General features: G+C 34.9%; 1 protein-coding gene across 3 annotated transcripts in view; it reads left to right on the forward strand.

The window, feature by feature from the left end:
- Positions 1-10,081, forward strand: part of LOC107690159 (leucine zipper putative tumor suppressor 2 homolog) — a 68,605-nt gene that overhangs the window by 37,688 nt on the left and 20,836 nt on the right. For 2 of the 3 annotated variants that reach the window (XM_016488400.1, XM_016488402.1), the window contains exon 1: positions 5,045-5,566. The exons of the other annotated variant lie outside the window; for it this stretch is intronic. The gene's annotated coding sequence lies outside the window, so the exon portion shown is untranslated. Of the gene's footprint in view, positions 1-5,044; positions 5,567-10,081 lie in introns of those variants that run through there. 3 annotated transcript variants of the gene reach the window in all.

The following is a 10,081-nucleotide window of genomic DNA, read 5'->3' on the forward strand; positions in this document are numbered from 1 at the left end:
GTGGAAGGGGGATTAGGTTCTTGTTCAGTCTTTTGTCCTTCACTATCATTAATTTTCTCTCTTTCCTAACCAACTCTATTCCGTTCCATTTCTTCCCCTCTGAATTGAATAGGGAAAGCGGGACTGGGAAGTTTTGGGGGACTGAGAATTCCCCTTCCTCCATTCATACTTAATCAAGCTGTTCATTACCCCGCTAACAACAGCTTTAACCAGAACAGTACTGGAAGAAACAAAGTTTGCATGTCCATAGTGTTCTGAAAGCAGTTCTTTGCAGATTACTAACAACTTGTTGTCCATTACTGAATACAAATTACATTATGAAAATTGTAGTTAATAACATTTTCTATTACATTACACATTTGAAGTAATCTACTGTAATCTGACTACTCTTTGATTACTTTTAGATTACATTTACATTTACATTTACATTTAGTCATTTTGCAGATGCTTTTATCCAAAGCGACTTACAATTTGGGGATACATAAAGCGATTCTTCTTAAAGAGGCAAACAGATAAAGGAAGTGCTTGTAATACCAAGTTTCAAACATTTCTTATTATTATCAATGTTGAAAACAGTTGTTCTGCATTAATATTTGTGTGGAAACCATAAGTATTTTTTGATGGAAATTTATTTATTTTTATTTAGAAAGAACAGCGTTGATTTGAAATAGAAATCTTTTGTAACATTGTAAATGTTATTACTGTCACTTTTGTTTAATTTAATGCATCCTTGCTGAATAAAAGTACTAATTTCTTTGTAAAAAGAATTTGTATTTTCAGCCAAACATGCTGATTTTTGTGCATGAAGTCCACTGATTAATGGGGAAAGTCAACATGAAACGTCATCTGCAACCCATTTTACTTCTTTAATGTGACATATTTTATATTATACAGCAAGAAAAAATTCTGGGCAGATTTTTTTACTTTGAAAATTTGATTGGCTTGTGAAATGTGGCTTAAGTGTGTCAAGTGGGTGGGGGGGATGGGTTGAAAAAGTGACGCCAAGGTTTGAGACCAAGCATGTTAATACATTCTTATCAAAGATTACAAAGACAGACTTTTTTAGGAATAAAATGCACTGATGAATCATGTCCAATGAGTGCTTTTAGAAAATAAACAGTTTCTTCATGTTGACTTTAAACATCATAAAGTGTGTTAAAACAGAGCTGTCTTACTGGCAACTGAAAACATAATCAAACTGAACTAAATATTTATTAAATGAACACGCAAAGGGTGTGGAATATGTCTAATTTTCTGGAGATGTGCACCTGAATCTGTAGATTTCAGCCGAGTTGTGCTCATTTTAGCGATGAAACTCTTAAGAGCCCCCAGCACAACCCTAGTCTGCCACTCAACAGTTGTTTTGCGTTTTTGCCCGATATCTGGTTGAAAACAACTCTTTCGAGGGTTTTCGCTATGAATGGAAGGAGAGAGACAGGTCTGTAGCTATCTGTAAGTGAAGTGTTTAATGTAGGTTTTTTGAGCAGTGGGGTTACCCGAGCCTGCCTGAATGCAGTGGGGAAGGTGCCTGTGAGGAGAGATGTGTTGATGACTTTTGACTTTTGAGATTACTTTTGACCTTTTTACTTTGACCTATTTTACTTTTAACTCGTTTACCACATTGATGTATAATATTGTACCATATCGAAATAAAAATATAAAGAAAAAGAAAATATATTCCATTATTTGTTATCAACAACATGCAGTGCTATAAGCTTTACATGATCAGGGTTTCCCAAACTCGGGATTGTGAAGGAACTGCAGGGTGTCTGAAAATGTATGAAAAGCTGGTAATTAAATCCTAAAATGTTCAATAAAAATAAATTCTTAATTTTAAAATAAAAACAATCAGAATACAACAGTTTAAAGATTAAATATTTTGTTTGTTTATGCTATGTGGCCTCTCAATTTTCCATGTAATTATAAGACACAATTCCACAAAACTGGAGTTTCCAAACTTATATAAACAATAGGCTTTCTCAGAAAGTAACATTTAAAAGATAAAATACTAGAAAAAAAGGAGAATCAATGAATTATAATTAATTCATGAATAATTTACTGCTGTTTTGTGAATATTCAGTTATCATGTAATCAAAAAAGTAACTGTAGTCTGATTATTTTAAATGTAAATGTAAAATAATTTGATTTAAATTTTCTTTTCTAATTTTTGTAATCTGATTATGTAATCCAGATTACATATAATAAATTGTACCCAGCATGTGTGTAAGCATTGGTGCATATGTGGAGAATGAAGTTGCCCGGATGTACTTTGAGATATGTGTGTGCACTGTGGTTGAGAGTATCATGTTAAGTCTCCCTAGTGAGTATATGTGGAGTGTATGTTCATATGATAACTTCCCTGTAGGGCAAGTGTCCATTAATCACTCGGATGCTCATCTGTTCCTAATGCTTCATTAGCTCTCTCTCTCTGTCTGTCTTTCTCTATCCCTCTCATTCTACTTTTTCACTTCACTTGAGAGTCCCACACTCACTCAGGATGCCTGTATTTACTGTTCCTTGTGAATGTAGGTTAGGAACATAACATGTCATGCTTCCTTGCTTTTGTTTGGGAATGGCCAGTAAATGAGGAATGGAGTGGTAAATGATTGAAAGGGGAGAACAAGTGAATGGGGCCTGTTGAAAGGCAAAACGTTAGATAATTGGCTGATTCTTCAAATACAGCACTTCTCTGTCCCAGGGATTGGTTTGTATTAAAATGCTTTAACTTTTATTATATATATACTATATATATATAGCCTTAGCAGTGCCACAAGCTGATCACTTCCATGCTTCACCTCACTGATGCTGTCATTTGTGCTTAAGGAGCCCTGACCAAGTATTGAGTGCATAAATGAACATACTTTAAAGAACTTGAGCTTTTCTGTTTTGCAAATCCTTTTTTTATTGATCTTAAAAACATCAGCTCTAATCATCATAATTAAAACAATTTTTTTTAATGTTTTACTTTACATGTAATGAATATAGAATATATGAATGTTTCACTTTTTTGAAATAAGTTACAAAAAATGAACTTTTTCACGATATTCAAATTTTTTGAGATGCACCTGTATATATATACTGTGTATATATATATATATACTGTTTTTTTTTTCTATTTTAATGTATTTTAAATGTAATTTATTCCTGTGATGGCAAAGCTTGATTTTTAGCAAGTGTCACATGATTATTCACAAATCATTCTAATGTTCATTTGATGCTCAATTACTATTGGTGCTTAATTATTAATAATGGTACTTATTATTATTAATGTTGAAAACAGTTGTGCTACTTAATATTTTTCTGGAAACCATGAACATTTTTCCAGACTCAACAGTTCAACAGTAAAAACGAAAAGAAAGTATTACTTAAAAAAAAAAAAAATCTTACTGACCCCAAACTTTTGGATAGTACTGTATATATATTTTTTGAAACCTTGTCCCAGATCCGGACTTTTTAAGATTATTTTTACATTTTAAAATATGAAAAATAAACATTATAAAAACAATAATTATTTTAATTATTTTTAAAACAGAAATAAAAAGATATAAGGTAAAATAAATATAAAAATCATTTTGGTGTAAGTGTGAAATTCATATAAATTATTTAGTAAGAATTTTATTCAAATTAAGTGTAAAACTGTTCCACAAATGTGCTGTCATTTTCACCACAACGATTTTGCTCCTTGTTAAGTTTTTGTTCAACTTTAGTGAACTTGGCTATTAAGGAGACAACAGTGTCAATGAAGACGTATTGTGTGAAGAAAACAAAGACAAATCAAGGTAGTCATATAATAGTTTTGTTATTTTAAACTATAATGTTGTCAAATGAAAAAAGTGTGAAAGTATTATTTATTTGGGTGTCTTTGCTCAGTTATGTCATTACCATCACATGGTAATGTGTCATTTGTTAATTCATAAAAAAGTTAATAAAAATGTAAAAAATGGCTGAATTCTCCTGTGATGCATGTATATACTGTACACTAATAGACATTGTTATTAAACATAAAAATGTAAAGTACATTCAAATAAAAGTCCAGAGGGCCAAATTGGAAAGAAACGCCCAAACACCCTGTTGTTTTTCAGTCCTTGTCCTCCTCACAAAGATTTGATTGGATCCCGGTGTTTGCTTTGCATGAAGCTTTCAGTGTGATGTCATACAGCACAACAGACCCTTTGTGATGCTCTTTATCTGCACATTTGTGGTGACGGCGTGTGTTTACTGCAGTCTTTCATATGTTAAAGCATTAACAGGGCATGTGGACATGTGATGAGTCAGTGTTTAGAGTGAGTCATGCGTTTATGTCCCAGCATGCCTTGAGATTAACGTATATATCCCAGGAAAATCCACTAAACAGACGAAGAGTTTGACTTGATTGGAGGGGTTTTACTCTGATCCAGTTAGTGGATAACATACTCTTTACACACAGTGTTTACCTGCATGTGTGTGTGTGTGTGTGTGTGTGTGTGTTAGTCACGTTACCTTGTAAAGCCTGACATATGAAATAGTAGTCAGAAAAATAAATAGAACGGTTTATTGAACCTTTAGACAAATAATAAAAAAAATCTAAAAAAATAATATGGAGAATATGGAGCTAATACTTAGACAAAAAGAAGAAAAAGGCTCCTCAATTTTATTCAGGGGCCCAAAGAGAGGAAAACATATTCAGTTTGGTGCAGTTAATAATATTTATATGGCAAAACCGTAAGTAATGTAATTTTTAACAACAGTATGACAGACGTCTTACATAAAAGTTGTCAATATCTCCCAGTATTTTTGTTTCTAAAAATTATTTATGGATTATCACCTAAACCTAAGTTGATTCAGTCTAGTAAGTGTTCATCTTGAAATATAAAAATTATTCTTATGTTTACTTTATAAAAACCACTAAAGATTCTACAGCAAAATAACTTGTGTGGCATGACCTGAAGGGGGATGTTTTTACACTTGAACTAAAAAGTCTTTTACTTGCTAAAAAAGTATAAACTATCAGTCAGATGAGAGGTTTTTCAGCAAAGTTTTGATCATGTCAATAAGTTAGAGGCCTTAGAAATTTGCTTATCAAATATGATACAGTAGGCGTTATAGGATTAAAGCAGCCACTGAGGGTCAGTCTTAAAAACAGGACGCAGTCTTTCTATTTTCCACACACATCGTAGTGGACAGAGATGAAGAAAAGAAAAAGGTAGAAGAAAGACAAGGGAAAAGAGAGGGAGTGAGCATGAGGAGGGATTAAATGTGAGTGAGGATGGGGGTGGTGGAGGAGCAAGGGGCCATAGACAAGTGAGAGAGGGAGGAGGGTAGCAGGAGAAGGGGGTGGTGCTGTGGCAGCAAACAGCAGGGAAAGAGAGGAGAGGACAGGACAGAGAGGAAGGGGGTTTCTACCAGAGAAAAGAGAGCAAACTTTGGCATGAGGAGGAGGAGCAGAAAGAATGAGCGTGTGAGAGAGAAGGAAAGAGATAGAAGGAGTGTGTGTAAGACTGAGAGAGGAGTACAGTGAGCAGACTGGGATTGTACCTCCAGGACAGACTGGGGAGACGCGAGGAGGCAGCCATGCAGAGCACTATGGGTATGTCAGCAGCACGAATGTATTTATTACACCCTCCGAATGCACGAGAGTTCAGATTACCACTGCAGCTCACAAGAGCTTTGAAGTGATGTGAAACGAATGATTAACTTTCTCAAAGCTGATATCACTGGGGTGAGAAGAAGCTCTTTGAAGTTTAGCAGCACTGTTAGTGCTTTCTGTTGAGGAGAGATCTGTGGGAGAACGATTGCAGGGCACGAAGTTAATGCTAATGTGTTATTTTGAGATCTCAGAGAACAATATGTCTCAAAAGACATTACAGAAATCTCATTTATGCTTCATTTAAGTATAAACTTTGTCTCAGATGTTTCTTCTGAAATTCCTAGTCTTTGGAGAAATAAAAATAGGCAACATGAAATGATTGTTTATATACAGTAAGAGCAAAGATCTATAAAATGAATGTGAAAGCTCATCATTGGAAGAAGTCAATGAGAAATGTTTGAGTTTATATTACTGAGATCTCTGACTTTTGGTATCTTGTCAAATCTGAGCATAGTTTGAAACTTTGAGATCTTTTCTGGAACTCGGGAGGAGACACATGTGAGATTACTGGGGCTTTTCCCACAGAAGAAACATCTAAGATGAATGAAGCTTAAACAAAAGTCTTCAGTTGCTCTCCTTTTAATGTAGTTGTTGTCTGGGGGACACACTGTAAGTGTGATATCTTTTGTGGTTTTTGTTTCCTACACTCTTAAAAATAAAGGTTATTTATTGGCATCTATGGTTCCATGTAGATTCATGTAACCTTTCCATTTCACAAAAGTTCTTTATAGTAGAAAAAGGTTCTTTAGATTTTTTTAAATTGGTTTACTTTAGGAAATGTTCACTGATAGTTCTTTGGAGAACCAAAAATGGTTATTTTACGACATCACTGTAAAAACCTCCTTTGGAACCTTTATTTTTAAGAGCGTGTAGGAATTTATATCTGTTGTAAAGAGTGTTTGTTGAGCTCTTTTTGTAGCTGGTTTGTTTGTGTGTGTGAGCAGGGCCTTGTGAATGGATTGATTTACAGGACTCATTAAGCTGTTTGATTTTTTTGTTTTGTGGAGACTGTGTTTTGGAAGTACACTCTTAAACATAAAGGTTCTTTATTAGCATCTACAGCTCCAAGAAGAACCATCAATGAAACCTTTCCATTGCACCGAATGTTCTTTATAGTGGAAAAAGGTTCTTTAGATTATTAAAATGTTCTTCACACTGAGCAAAATGGTTCTTTTAAGAACAGTTCACTGTAAATGGTTCTTCTATAGAATTATAGTGAAAACCCCCTTTTGGAACCTTTACTTTAATAGTGAATATGAAGCTAAAAGTTGGCGTATGAACAACTGGCTTGGATTGGAACGTCCGACATCCAGCACACACTCCAATCACTCCTCGCCCAGTGCTTACACAAAGCTTCTTCAAACTAGTCAAACACCACTAAGCTTCTTGCCCAGCATGCGGCCTGATCTATTGACATTTCGTTCTCGAAAGGGATGAAGTTTAGATTGAAACGCCCCCAAGTATACTGAGATTCCCATTTGTGTTTAAAAGTGGATGTGACTCAGCTCATGGCACATTCTTATACAGTAAAAGCCTGAAATAGAGCGGCCTGTTACTGCATGTCAGCAGCGTCCATACTCGGATCCAGATGAGATCACCTAAGGGGGTGGAAAGGTGCTTGCGTCAGTGAGTCGGAAAATAATAGTTGAGTTAAATCACTCTCATATGTTATAGGGCTCTGAAATACAGCCTTAGTAAATGCGGTCAGCTCACTGTCTCTGTAAGGAGAGTGTGTGCTTCACTGACTGGCTGTGTCTCACTTTGTCTCACAGGTTTAGGTTCTCCAAAACCCCTCGTTCCATCTCCTCTCCTTGCTTTACTGTTTCCATTTATGAGATGCTTTTATGTGCCAAGTATTTATGTAAGGCTGTAGCTTCCTGCAGACGTATATACAGAGGGATAGCTCATTAACGTCGACTCAGTCTCAGCTGACTGCACTGAATCACAACTTTCCATGCCACTCTTTTCCTCTCCGTCTGAGCTCGGCTGGAATCTGTTGGGACAGTGTCTGTACGTCCACATCCTCTTGCGGCTGGTCCCGCTGCGTGTTTGCAACTTTTCATGACCAGCTCCAAGGTTGTCTTTTTTTCTGTGGTTCACCATCTCTGCACTTTTAAGATGAATTACATATTCATGCTGGCATAGTTTGTCTGAGCCACGTTGGTTATGTAAGCACTGGTGTGGAATTAATTTACCGGTATGTGCGCTGTGCCACTTTTCTCCCCGACTGCAGTGCATTTCTGCGCTGTGATTTCAGTTTGATCATGAGACTGATGATTATGGCTGGTCAGAAACACTGCAAGATTATTTATTTGTCTCTTTCTGCTGATGCTTGGTTCAGAAAGCTTCGAGAGGAGGCAGAGAAGCCATTTTGAGAAGATCAATGGCCACAGCCAGTAAAGAAATACTTTGACTTGAAGAACTCAGAGAGGCTGCACATAAAAGTGATCTGCGGTCTATTTAAAGAGAGACCAGAGTACCAATCATTCCCTCATGAGACAGTAGCAAAACACATCTTTCTATCTCTAACATTGCTCATTTTCATTTACAGTGTAAAAAAAAAACATTAAAACCTATTGAATTTAATTTACTTGATCTACCAAAATCTTGCTTTTTACATGAAAATGGATAATCAGAGAATCAGAGCTCATCATAAGAGGTCTGTTCATAAAACATGGGCAATAATCTTGTATAGACGGTGCAGGGTCATACACACAAAGACAAAACACCATCTAGGTAACACACTGCACCAAAATAATGCAATAAACATTAACTAAATAACGAAATGTAACACAAAACACCCTAATGTATACTGTTAAAAAAATAAAGATACAAAACTATTTAAATAAAACATAATCATGTGATGTCACACAGGGACCTTAGTTTTTCCCTGTAAATGCAGTAATAGTTTTTCTTCCAAAAACCATAAATCTGACAGTAAAATTCCACATAATATGTTGTTAAATCATTTACATTTTTCACTGTACGGTAAGGTTACAGTTAATTAGTTACGTTTTTTCCTTTAAAAAAAAACAAAAACATTATTATTATTATTATATTAATTTAAAATAAATCAATAAAAAATACAGTATATGTTTTGTTTTCCACATTCTAGTTAAAAAGTTCCATGGTATTTCCATGGATTTATCTGATAGTACCATGTAAAGAATATGACACTAAAGCGTTTTATACTAAACATTTTATTTTGAGCCTTTGTAAAACACAATCAGGCTACATTATGTACTGTGATTTATTCAGCTAAGTCTGGATAAGTATTTGAGATTATCATTTTTTTTTATATCAAAACCTTTTGAATTTGAAGAAACATTGGCTAACAGTCATTTCTGCTGGGCAGTAGCTTGTCCTTATATGCTCTTCAGTAACCCATCTGTCTGTCCTCTCCCCCATTCATAACTGAGAGTCTGGATTTCACTCAGTATATTTTTTTCAGACCATATTCAGTACATTTTAAATACTTTATCACTTTATTACCATCCTATCAGTGGCATCTCTTAAAAATGGCCACTCTCACAGTAATAAAATAGAACTCCTCTCCGTTCTGCTGTTATTCCAAGTGTCTGTTTCTGACCACTGGATTGAACTGTATAATCATTAGTGGTTGGAAATTCCTACCGTGGCAAAGAGCAGCTGACTCAGAAGCAACTGGCTCCTGGATGTTACATGGCCATTCCAATGCTGGACACTTTTCTACTGCTCGCAAATGCCCAGAATTGCAGTGGGTCAAACTGACCAAATATTGTTGACCGCAGAGTGATAGACCGACTAGTCTCACATAGCTAGACTTTCAGCATTGCATCTGATCTGTTTTGCATACTTAGATGTGAAGATGCTTTTTGACCATCATATAAAGCAACCAGTCACAGTTCATATTGTTTTTATATTCAGTTTTTTTTTTGTAAGTCCAGTGAATAGTTCTTCCTCATAAACCCTCATTGAACTGTATCTCAATCCAGTATGCAGTAGTTTTACCCTGAATTAGTTAACTTTACTATAAACATGCCTAGGGCTGGACGATATGGCCAAAATTTATATCACGATATATTTCTTAATTTCGGTCGATACGATATATCGATATGAACACTATTTATCTGAAATAGAAATCTTTTGTAACATTATAAATGCCTTTATCATCACTTTCATCACTTTTTAACCATCCTTGCTAAATAAAAGTATTAATTTCTATAATTTCTTTCCTCAAAAAATAATAAAAATTATACTGACGCCAAGCTTTTGAATGGAATAGTGTGTTACAAAAGCTTTTTATTTCAGATAAATGCTGATCTTTGGATCTTTCTATTCATCAAAGAATCCTGAAAAAAATGTACTCGGCTGTTTTAAATATTGATAATCAGCAAATCAGCATATTAGAATGATTTCTGAAGGATCATGTGACACTGAAGACTGGAGTAATGATGCTGAAAATTTAGCTATGAT

This window comes from Sinocyclocheilus anshuiensis, unplaced genomic scaffold (genome assembly GCF_001515605.1).
Source record: "Sinocyclocheilus anshuiensis isolate Anshui unplaced genomic scaffold, SAMN03320099.WGS_v1.1 scaffold1581, whole genome shotgun sequence".
Classification (NCBI taxonomy): domain Eukaryota; kingdom Metazoa; phylum Chordata; class Actinopteri; order Cypriniformes; family Cyprinidae; genus Sinocyclocheilus; species Sinocyclocheilus anshuiensis.